Here is a 13,107-nt window from a genome sequence, read left to right as displayed (position 1 = left end):
AAATAATAAGTGTCTGAGGACAGATTACAACTCAGGTTTTCCTGACTCCAGTCTCAGTGCTCTGTCCACAGCATCAACCAGCTGTTCTTAGTTACTTTCAAATATCAACTCAAATGGTAGCTCCAATACATGAGGCCTTTCCTAATTCTACAAACTTCTAGCACTCTCCTTATGAAATAATTTTCTCTTTACTTTGTATATATCTTACATTTACTTATATGTGTGCATTGTTTTTATTCAAAAGAATGTAAGCTGCTTTTTGGGGTTTTTGACTTTGTATCTTCAGCACCTTGAACAGTGATTAGAATAGCAAAGAATGGGCATTCAAAAAAAGCTTTTTGGGTTAAATGGTGATTGCCTTTCTTCCCATAGCTCCTCCAAAACTAACTAATCCTATTTTTGGTCATTTTTGCCAATTTTTTAAACTTGTATTTCTCTAACTACATGCATTAGGGATTTTGAATATGTTCATATGATCATTAACAGTTTATAATTCTTCTTTGGGGAGCTATTTATATCCTTTGACCCACATAACTATTGATTATGGTAATTGGTCTATTTTTGTGTCAAATTATGTGTATATCTGTCAATTTCTCTTCTATCTCATTGACTTAACTGATATAAAAGCTTTTTAACTTTGTGAAATAAAAATGATTTACTTTAAATTAAGACAACTCTGAGATACTACTACATACCTCTCAGATTGGCTAAGATAACAGGAAAAGATAATGATGAATGTGAGAAAACTAGGACACTGAGACATTGTTGGTGGAACTATGAATGGATCCAACCATCCTGGAGAGCAATTTGGAACTATGCTCAAAAAGTTATCAAACTGTGCTTTACCCTTTGACTCAGCAGTGTCTCCTGGGCTTATAACCCAAAGAGATCTTAAAGGAGGGAAAGGGACTCACATGTGCAAAAATATTTGTGGCAGCCCTCTTTTTAGTGGCAAGAAACTGGAAACTGAATGGATGCCCATCAATTAGAGAATGGTTAAATAAACTATGGTATATGAATATTATGGAATATTATTGTTCTATAAGAAATGGCCAGCAGGAGGATTTCAGAGAGGCCTGGAGAGACTTACCTGAATTGATGCTAAGTGAAATAAGCAGAACCAGAAGATCATTATACACAACAACAACAAGAATATATGATGATCAATTCTGATGGATGTAGCTCTCTTCAACAATGACTTGATTCAGACAAGTTCCAATTGTTCAGTAATGAAGAGAGCCATCTACATCCAGGGAGAGGACCATGGGAATTGAGTGTAGACCACAACTTAGCATTTTCACTCTTTCTGTCGCTGTTTGCTTGCATTGTTGTTTTCCTTCTCAGATTTTTTTTCTTTCTAGATCTGATTTTTCTTGTGCAGCAAGATAAATGTATGGCTATGTGTACATATATTGTATTTAACATATATTTTAGCATATATTGGAATATCTGCCATCTAGGGGAGGGGATGGGGGAGGAGGAGAAAATTTGGAACCAAAGGTTTTGCAAGGGTCAGTACTGAAAAATTACCCAAACATGTTTTTACAAAACATATATATATATATATATATATATATATGTTTTGTATAATAAACATAATAATTTTATATATAATAAGTGTCTGAGGCCAGATTACAACTCAGGTTTTCCTGACTCCAGTCTCAGTGCTATAATAAAAAAAAGAAAGAAAGAAAGAAAAAAGAAAAGAAAAAGAAAATATTTTACTTTGTCTTTTATACTTACTTCTATACCTAGTTTGTCTAAGAGTTTTTCTCCTCAACTCTGAGCAACACAATGACTAGCCATGATTACAGAGGACTTGTTTTCTTTTTCTCACTTTCTTATTCTAGACAAGGAGAAGTTGAAAGGGAAAAAATTCAAAGCTAAAAATTAAATAAAATTCTATTTAATCATCATAAATAGCATTTCTAGAAAAATCTTAATAGTAGAAGAGGGAGAATCCCAGCTTTGATTTTTGTACTAGGAAAGCTTCTAGCGTTTCTCATTTCAGTTAAGTTTACCATGATTTCACGTTGGAGATTTTTATCATATTACAATATTTTGAATACCTCTGATTTGGGGGGATTCTTGATATAAATTAATATTAAATTTTATCAAAGACTTTTTCAGCTTCTATTAAAATTTTTGAATTTCTGTTTTTGTTATTTATATGATTAATTATGCTAAGTTTCTTAATGCTGAACTATCTTCTTATCACTGACATGAATCCAATTTAGTCATGATCAACTATTTTTTGATATACTATTGTAGTCTCTGCAGAGATTTTACTTAAAAAAATTATTTTTCAGCTATATGTAGTACAGAAATTAACATATTCTAGAAAGCTATTCTACAAAGCTATCAATATATATAATATGCATATACACATATTAATTTATTTAACCCAATCATAATAATTCATTTGATAAAAGACACTTTTAAGCTACTTTATGTACATATGAGGCTTTTCATGTTATCAATTTGGAACTATAGCGAAAATCATCACTTTTAACCCAAAAGAAACTTTTTTTCAAATTCTAGAAATTAAATTGGGAGAAAAAAAAAGTTAATCCTCACAGGATATTGGATCAATACTGATACAGTGTCAAAACCTGCGGAAGAACTGAATATTCATTGCTGTTAGTTATTTTTCAGGAGTTAATGGAGGTCAGTGAGAACCAAACAGTGATTGAAATTTATTTGGAAGATCAAGGTTGTTGAACTAATTCATAAATGATGACAAAAGGGAGAATTTTTTATTTGAATTGAGAATTTCCCTGTGAAATGTTCATCAGCTGGTTTTACAGACCCCCTAACTTTAGTGCCATCCTATTGATTCAGCCTATTCTCTTTGATTCTACTGAATCACTTTTGCTCACTAAGTTATGAAAACTATAGACACAACCAGTTTACCTAAAGTCTTTCCCCAACTCAGTGTATTGCATTTTCCATGAGTCTTTTGGAATTATTTTGAATAATTCATTCATTATTAATCATTCAAAAAAGTGAAAAACAATATGCTTAAATCTGCATTAAAAGTTTGTCAGCTTTATCTCTGAAGGTGGATATGATTTTTCAACATGAGTCTTTCAGGATTGTCTTGGGTCATTGTATTCACAGTTGGTTACCATTAAAATATTGCTATTGCTAAGTACAATATATTCCAGGTTCTGCTTACTTTGCTTTATATATCAATATATACACATATATATTTTTATATATACTTTTAAAAATACTTTTATATATACTTTATATATAAATCTCTTCATTTTTTTCTGATCCATCTTTTCTCATCACTTTCAAATTTTTTTCTCCCTCCTTTTTTTACCTTGGAACACAAAAACTTACAAAAATGAATGTTGAAAACTATCTCTATATGTATTTGGAAAAGTAAAATACTATTGAGGGAAAAAAAGAAAAAATTTAAAAATAGAAAGAAAAAATGGGAGCCAAGTTAGACTTTTAAGAATATTTTGAAATTATAAAGGACAAGCATGACTTTAAAGAAGAGATATGAGAAGACAAAAACTATAACACTGTAAAGGATAACAATCTTGAAAAATTCAAGAACTGTGATCAATGCAATGCTTCCTCCCCACCTCCATCCCAACATGCACATATATACACACATGTACTCCTATGCAGTAGTAAAGAATTCACACCTGTCAAACTTCACATATAAAGTCAGATGTTTTCATTATATTAATCAGCTTTGTTGGTTTGTTTATTTGTTTGTTTTTTTAAAAAAAAATCTGTTCTAAGGACTGATTGAAGGTCTGCAAGGGAGAGGGGAAAGGAATAAAAGGAGAAAGAGGAGGAAATCTAGGTAACATAAAGATAAATGTATTGACAAAATATATATTTTAAATCTTTAAAAACTGTGAAACAAAAAAGTCTTCATAGAGAAGATGGGAATTAAGTTGGACCTTGAAAAATGGCTTAATAGAAAGAGCTTGGATAAGCTTTTTCTGAAAAAGAAAGAAAATGAAGGAGGGAGGGAGGAAAAAGGGAGGAAGGAAGGAAGGGAAGGAAGGAAGGAAGGAAGGAAGGAAGGAAGGAAGGAAGGAAGGAAGGAAGGAAGGAAGGAAGGAAGGAAGGAAGGAAGGAAGGAAGAAGGAAGGAAAAGAAAAAAAAGAAAGAAAGTGTTCCAGGTAAGAAGTGATGCATGAATATAGGCACTGGGTCAAAATACCCATAACAAGTTTTTAGAGCACTGAATCGATCAGCTTAGTTAATGAAAAGTTGATTTTGAGGAGTATTATGGGAAGAGTGTGATAGAAAAAATGGGGCCAGATCATGAAAGGACTTTCAAGTTCTATAGTTCATGAAATAACAAACCATTGGGGACAAAGGAAAAACACTAAAAGTTTTTCAACAGGAAATAACATTCATGCAAGTGGCATTATGGCACAGTACCAAGACTCTGGTTATGTTCTCAAAGGACTTAAGAGGTCAAATCTCAACTTTGTGCTTACTATTTTGCGTGATCTTGGGCAACTTTTGGGGGTTTGCTTGAGTAACTGGACTAAATGGGCTCCAATATTCTTTTTCAGCCTTAGATCTATGATCCTAAGAATTATCTTTTAGCACTGTTTAGAATGTGCTTGGTTAGGAGAAGACAGCACAGGCAGATAGATTGGGTAGGAGTTGGTTGTCCTCTTCCAAGTATGAGATTTTAGGGAATTAAATTGGGTGCCTGAAGAATGGACAGAAAGGAAGAGCAAGCAATTGAGAAATATTATGAAGTCTGACTTCTTCTTCTTTGTTCACCACATTTAACCACCAGATTTCTACAAACCTGAAAAAGTTTATTTAGCTCCTGAGAAAACGGTAATGTCAATAACATAAAATCTATGCTATTGGTCAAAAGCAAGTTCAGTGTAGACAATAGGAAAGGCACAGTACAAATCCACTGTACAATGAAAAAGCTACTGACTTTAACCACCAAGGATCTAGATCTATCACTTACTACTTGAGATATTTTAAGCAACTTACTCAACCTGTCTGATCTTAGTTTCCTCATTTGCAAAAATGCAAATTATAAATTAGATGGTCTCTAAAATCCTTTCTGATTCTAAATACATGATTCACATGATCCAATTTATGAAAAAAGCTCAATCTGCAAACCCTACTGAAGTTAAAAAGGGGAAAGGGAAGGAAATAAACATTTTTATATTAGTTATCCTAATTAACCATTAGTGATAGTTAACTGCTTTTCATCCTCTGTGAATATTCCTGATAAAGTCATCTTTATCATGACATTATCACAACCCTAATACAAGTCCTCACTACCTCATATCTGGACCACTGCAACAGCCTGCTGGTTGGTCTACCTCTCATAAGTTTCTCCTCACTGTCCAATCTATCCTCCACTCAAAAGTCAGTGACCTTCCTTAAAGCAAAGTTTGTGACTATGCTATTCCCAATCCCAACCCAATTCAATAAACTCTAGGGGCTTCCTATCACCCCCAGGATGAAATATAAAGTCCTCTGGCATTCAACATCTTTCATAACCTGTCTTCCTCTACATTTCCAGTTTTCTTACACTTTACACACACACACAAAACACACCCCTCTTCAATCCAGTGACACCAGCTTCTTTGTTATTTATCGAATAAGAGACTCCATCTTCAGACTCTGTGCCTGTGTTTTTCTCCCCTCCCCCCAACCTCATTTCTACTTCTTGGCTTCCTTCAAGCCCCAGGTAAAATTTCATCTTTTACAGGAAGTTTTTCCATTCCCCCTTAATTCCAGTACCTTCTCTTTGTGATTATTTGCAATTTATTCCATATGTGGCTTGTTTGTAAATACTTGTTTGCATGTTATCCATCCTTTTAGATATAAACTTCTTGAGAACAAGACTTTCTCTTAGCTTTATTTATGTTTTGAGGGCTTAGCATAATACCTGATACATAATAATCTCTTAATAAATGTTTACTTACTGACTGCTTATTTTGTAGCCTTGATGATGCCAGTAGACTAAATTAAATAATTTATCATTAAATTGACTACAAAAGAAAGTATGAAAAATTAAATTACAATAGACTTTTTAGCTCATTTTAATAGCTTCATTTATTTGTAAAATTAGAACATTAGAATTGCCAAAGACTTTAAAGATCATCTAATCTAGCACCTCAATTCCTAGGAATCAAGAACCCAGAGATATTACATGATCACAAAGCCAAAATGAATTCTAATATACATGTCTGGAGAATTACAGAAAAAAAATTTTCCACCACTAAGTTATAGTTAGGGCAGAAATCTTTCAGTGACAAAAAAAAAAAAAAAGTTGCTTTGTTTAAAAAGTCATTTTTTCCCTTTACTGGCAGGAAACATTCAAAATTATTCAGGATACAAATGACAGAAAGAATGAATCTTTGGACCTCTGGTAACCTTAGAGAACTGTACAACCAGTCAGTTTCTTGATACCAATTGTATTCTGGTTATCAGTCGAGAAGGCATAAGGTGATGATGCTGGATAACCTTTGACCAAGAGCTTCCTTTAATAACACAAACTTAAAAAAAAATACCGTCTCTTTCCTTTCTCCTCTAGCAATTCCAGGAAGAATCCCATTTTCAGAAGTTCTCTTTCCTGTCCGTTTTCATGCTTACTCAGTGTCTGAAGAACTCTGGACACTGAAGTTCAACAGGTCATAAGTCTTCAAAGGGCAAGGCATCTTCAAAACAAGTCTGGGAATGCATTTTCCAAAAAGCATATTTTCCCAAAAGCACAAAAGCCAGAAATTACCATTTAAACATGCAAAATATCTCAAGGGAGGTTATCCTAGTGTAATTCAGAAGGTCCATTTAATTCATTGTATTTTAAAACGAAATTCAAGACAAAATTCTGACCAAGGATTTTCCCCTCTACAGAAGGAGGAAATGAACTCCAGACTTCTAGAACTTCCATGTTAAGAATGTGAACTATCCTGAGTCCCAGAGGGCAGTATCTCCTAGTGAGGGTCTAAGGAATGTAAGATTTTCTTGCCTTCTGTTGTGCACCTATAACCCTTGAGGGAGTTTGGAGCTAATTCATACCTCCTGCTCAATTCTACCTTTCATTTTAATTTTCTCATGTAGACATTAACTTGTTTTTTCTAAGAAATCACATTTGAAATGGAAATAGAGTTTGGCTTCCTTTCTTTCAGCTATGACTGATAATGGACCCAAGACTGAAGACTTTCAGCAGAGTGTCTAGACTTCTGCAGGAATAAATAAAGAATAATTTGAAAAGACATATGCAATTTTGATTCCATACAAGACAGTCTATTCCCTCCTCTGTTGCCCTGTTCCATTACAGAGAATTTTTTCTATAATTGCATTCAGTTGTGCTTTTATGGGTCAAAGATTAAATTAACCTAAACTCTAAAATAACTATAAAAACAAGCCATTTCTACTTCCCACTCCCTCATCTCCTATATTAGACATCTTCAGGAGATGAGTTGAAGTTGTACAGCAAAGATATATTTAAGAATATCTGTAAGTTAAGTGGGGGTGTTTTTTTTTTTTGGCTGTTTTTGTCTGCTTGCTTGTTTGTTTTGAGACTAGATCTCCCTATTCTTTTTAAGCTGATTATATAATGGCCACTTAGTCTGATCTCACTATTCACTGGCACAGAAGCTTTGACCCATTCTATTTCTGACCCACCATAGAAGTCACAGTCAATGCAAACCTTCAGTCAATTTTATACTAACTCTTTATAGGACTATGTCTTCCTCTTATATTTACTGCTTCAATTTTCACTGTACTTCTTTTTAAAATTTAGGTTGATTATTGAGTTCCCTATGCATCTACACTATTATCGTCAGACAAAATTTCATTTTCCTTTTAATTAAACTATTTTCTTTCTTGGGCTGGCTTTTGAACTTTCTGACCTTGGCAAGTTCCTCTTCGTTAGGAAGTCCACTCCCATAGGCCTATCATTATTGGTCACAGGCAATACAGACCCTCTATATCTTTAGACTGACTACAACTCAGAACTTCCAAACTCAGAGATTCACCAACTTCAACCACCCCCGGTTACAGGAATCATCCCCAACTGCCACCAAACTTGGTTTTATCTGTGTTTTTTCTTAAGTACTATGCTTTAAACCAAAATCACACTAATTCTCATTGATTATCCACCAATAGGTCCCAGGTCAATCCCCATATGGTCATTATTTGGGTCCTGATTAACTCAGACTGAATGTACATAGCAATCATTTCTGCTTTGGTCAGAAACCCAGAGGATTTATTTACTCATTTAGATTTTTTTTAACTAGATGAAAGAGGAGAATCTTTGCCTAAAGTGCTACCTAATCTTAATCACTGAATGGGTACAACCTCAATTAAATGAAGATCTGTTGAAGATCTTAACTTAAAAGGGCCAATTGCATCCAGGGCCATTTCCAGTCATCCTGAGCTGTATCTGGCCATTGGACCCAAATGGCTTTGAAGAAGAAAGTGAGGAAGGTAACCTTGCACAGCCCTCCCTCATTTAAATCCAATTCACTTACATCTCAGAGCATCACCTCCTTAAGGTCATGGTCTTCTTTATGAACAAAGTTCAAACAACAACAAAAGCTACCTCCTCCTTTTTTTTTCCTCCCATAGGAACAAACAACAACAAAAGCTGTCTTCTCCCACTTTCTTTATTCATAGCTTGTTCTCATAGACAGAAGGAAACCACAGGAAAATGAGTTTAATGTCCTGTCCCTTCCTTTTGTAATTTTTAAGAATAACATGTATGAGGATTCTGGGAAGATGGCAGAGTAGGCCAAAAACTTTTTCTGCTCTCCAAACTTCCTCTACAGAAAAAAAAAAAATAGATCATTGCCTCAGAGAGTAAGTAAAGAAACTGAAATAAACAGAAGTCAGAGGAAAGCAGTTGTTCTCCTAAGATAACCTAAGAAGACCATAGGAAAAACCTGACCTCCAGGGGCAGAAGTTCTGCCTGAGTAGTGTGCAAACCCTTCAATCAATTCTGCAGAATCAACAAATAGCAAGCTGGAACTGGGAGTCAGCCTCAGCCTGTGAGTTGTAGTACCAGTAGAATACTGAAGGATCTTCCACTAACAAGATGCATCCAAGACTGGACTGCTACTGGTGAGTGAAGTAGTTGGGGTGCGGGTGGAGGGAAGATGGGAGTGGAGGGAAGGTGGGAGACTCTGTTGGCTATGGGCAGCAGTTGAAGAGCAGAGTCCCTGGTTTCAGTTCCAGGGAAGAAAAGACAGCTGTCTGCAGCCACCAGAGGGACCTCAGGCAAGATAAGTCTCACTAGTGATTCTATCTGTGATTTAGAAGTGGAGTATCTATGATGGAGACCTAGAATAAACCTCAGAAAATAACTTTAAGAAAGATCTAAGATTTAGGGCATTATTTCCCATATCTAGGAAATGTGATCAAATGTGATCACACTAATAGCTACTAAAATAAAACACAACACACACACACACACACACACCAAAAGAGAAAGAACCCAACCAAAGATAGCTACTCTTAGGATAGAGAAGATCAAGGTTCATATTCAGAGGAATACAATGGAACTAAAAAAGCCATTCCTTTTTCAATGGAAAATAATAAAAGGTCTCAATTCAAAAAAAAAATTTCTTAGAAGAATTTTAAAAGAACTTTAAAAATCAAATAGAAAGTGAGAGAAAATTAGGGGTAAAAAATAAGGATAATTCAAGATAACAAAGAAAATTATGAAAAGAAAGTCAACTTGAAATAAAATAGCAATATCTTAAGGAAGAAAATAAGTCACTGAAAAAATATCATAGCCAAGAAAAGCTCCCAGATAAAGGAGAAAATATTGGAAACAAAAATAAAAATGTAAGTTATAGTGGAGCTACAATAAGGATTAAACAAGATCTAGTATTTACTATGTGGAAAGACCATAGGTCTTGGAATACTACAATTCACAGAACAAAGGAACTGGGGTTCTGACCAAGGATAACTTACCCAGCAAAGTTAACTATAATCCTGAATAGAAAAAAATGGACATTTAGTGATTTGAAAGATATTAAAGTTTTTGTTACAAAAATAGCAGAACTTAAGGGAAAATTTGATACATAATATTCAGGAGAAATATAAGTAAGGACCAATTATAAGGGACTCACTAAGGTCAAATCATTTACTTTTTATATGTGAAAATACCAATTCTTTTATGATTGTTATTTTTACTTGAAAGGCTTGAACTAAGTTAAATGTGATAGGATTATTCAAAAAAAAATAAAATTGTGTAGGGAGGAATTTAAAAAGAGTAATTATCTCATACAATAAGGCAGTAAAAGAAAAAACTGGTACAGAAGAAGTTAGTAGGGAAGGGCAGGGAGTGTTAAAACTTTTCTCTCATCAGGAATGGATTAAGAGAAAACAACATATATATGAGGGTATAAAAAAATCTTCTAAATTGTGGAAGAAATAGGAGGGCAAAGGGATAAAATGGGGGAAGAGAATAAGGGAGGGATTCTTGGAAGATGGATAGATTGAGGAATATAAGGATAAAGTAGAGGAGTGAGGAGGGGTAAGAACAGGTTGAGAAGGATAGTGAAGAAAAGTTTTAAATGTGAATGGGATGAATTTACCCATAAAATGGAAATTGATAGCAGATTAAAAATTTTATGGGAAGGAGAATGAGGAAAATAGGAAGAAGGAAAATAAACAATATGCAATTACATCTTAGAAAACAAATTGGAAACAGTAGATTAAAAATTCAAATCCAATGATACATGTTAGGATTCTTACAAGGTGCTAAGTAAATGTAATTGAAGAGACAGTGATTAAATCTAGGTTAGCATTGATTTAGTCCTACAACAAATAATGGTTTCCTAGTGATATAATGATTGATGCATACTCAGTGTGGGATATATAAGGAAGAGCTGGCAGGGCCAGGAAGGACAAGCCCACTAGAAGTTCTCGGAGGAGGAGACAGATTCATTCCATCTTCCACCTTTGTGCTGGCTGGAGGCTGAAGCTGAAGGAGGCAAAGGACTAGCAGCAGGAGCTCTTGGAACCAAGGAGAGAGATAGCCCTCTATTAAAGCTAACCAGGTCGCAGGAAAGGAGACAAGACTTTGAAGGAGACAATAAAAGATTTGAACTTTAACTCCTTGCTGAATTTGAGGTGATTATTGAACTGAACTGAAACTAAGGCTGCCTCCAGAAGCTCCCCAAGAAACCTGCTCCCAGAGAACACTATATTTTAGAGAAGAATATTACAGATATGCTTTCAGAAAATGTTATAAAAATGAGAGATACACATAAAGATATTATGTAAAAAAATCAGGAGATAGTAATCATGATCTCAAAGTTAAAGCTAAAATAGATTTAACCAAAAGAGAAAAATGGAAATTATACTATATATCAGCCATATTAATTATCGTTGTTTAAAATAATTAGAAAATGTAAATTTGTAATACTGCTGTGGTTGTGGAAATGATGAGGCAATAGATTGAGAAAATATGAAAAGACTTGGACTTATAAAGGAAAATGCTATCCTCCTTAAGGTGAAAAAAAGGATAACTGTAAATAAGCATAGTATAGCCTTACATATAAGCATATGAATGTATGTATACATATGTGTTTGATTACAGATATTTATGTATATGTATGTATGTATATATATGTGTGTGTGTGTATATGTATACATATATCTTCAATTAATAATAACCTTCTTGGGAGGAGAAGAGACAAAAAAGTGCACTGCAGAGAACAAAAGAAAGCCTACAAGGAAGTAAAGAAAAGATAAATAGCTCTGAATACAATGTGTAGTATTTATTATATAAGTTTTCTTGAAATGGAAATTTATTGCTTCCCATCATTCTGGTTCACTTTTCTGGAGTTACTCAAACCTGCTTCTAGCTTTCCAAAAAGGAAGAGGAGGAGCACTAAAAGTGAACAATGCATTCCAGTTTGGGTATGATTTGAGCAGGATACAGCAGATACTGTATCTTTTTTTCTTTTACTCTGCCTAAATATTATTAGCTATTCTGGCTGCCATATCACAGCTGGTCCAGATGAATTTCAATTGAAACAACTGGAAGAAGTATTTAATGAGCTCCTCTTAGAGCTAGGGAAAATGGGGAAAGTAGGACAAGATTAAAGAAAGTCAAAGATGCCCTGATCTTGGAGAAAAAAAGGAAGAAAACAGAATGTGAAGCCCATAGGTCTTTCCTTCAACTCTTGAGAAAATTCTCAAATGGACAATTAAAGAGATGATTGACTGGCAAGCATCTAAAATAAGGAAGTTGCAATTACAAAGAGCCAGCATAGCTTAATCAAGAATAAGTCATGCCAGCTTAAACTCATTTCCTTTTTTGATAGGATTACTAAACTAAATCAGGGAATTGCTGAGAATATAATACTTGAAGTTTAGCAAGCTTTTGATAAAATAACTCATAGTATTCATTAGAACAAGAAGAGATATATTAGAAGAGAATTTTGGATGGCTGATTCAAAGAATAATTAATGTTTAAATGGCAATGTTGCAAATCTTTAGAGGAGTACAGTGATCTAGACTCGATATTCTGTTTAGCATTTTTATCAATTGCTCTCAAAGAAATCTGGAAAGTCCTCCATGAACATAAATAAAGCAAAATGTGTTATACAAAGTAACAGCAATGTGAGATGATAAGCCACGAATAACTATGTTATTCTCAGCAAAACAATGATCCAAGACTACACTGTAGGTGTAATGACCGCGTATTTAAAATCAGCCAGAGTCAGGAATTCAGGTTAAGGGAAAAATCTTCAATGCAAGCAGTCTCTCCTTCCCCTTCCTTTTCCACTCCCCTGCCTCCACCCACCAAAATCATCATTTCCTATACAACACATCAGGATTTGCACAAAGAGTGGGCGGGGGCCATTCTTTCTCCAAGCATATATATTAATAGAGTATGGTCCAATTACTATTTAGCCTCATGTGCTTGGGACCTCAGTGCATCAACTCAAGCCTCAGCCCATTACTGGGATTTAGGATGAAAAATGCTATCCATACCCAGAGAAAAAACTGATTGTGTCTGAATACAGATTGAAGTATATTTCTTTTTCTTGAGGGCTTTTTTGGGGAGGAGAGGGAGATCTGTTTTCTTTTGCAACATGACTTTTATGGAAATGCTTTACATAACTT

The 13,107-nt window shown here is 34.3% G+C and overlaps 1 protein-coding gene across 1 annotated transcript in view; it reads right to left on the bottom strand.

Annotated features, from left to right (window-relative positions):
- Positions 1–13,107, bottom strand: part of PRKAR1B (protein kinase cAMP-dependent type I regulatory subunit beta) — a 245,234-nt gene that overhangs the window by 207,684 nt on the left and 24,443 nt on the right. The gene's annotated exons all lie outside the window — the stretch shown is intronic.

The sequence above is a fragment of the Antechinus flavipes genome, chromosome 1, assembly GCF_016432865.1.
Source record: "Antechinus flavipes isolate AdamAnt ecotype Samford, QLD, Australia chromosome 1, AdamAnt_v2, whole genome shotgun sequence".
NCBI lineage: Eukaryota > Metazoa > Chordata > Mammalia > Dasyuromorphia > Dasyuridae > Antechinus > Antechinus flavipes.
The sequence above is the reverse complement of the archived record's forward strand: the minus strand, read 5'-3'. Positions and strand labels throughout refer to the sequence as shown.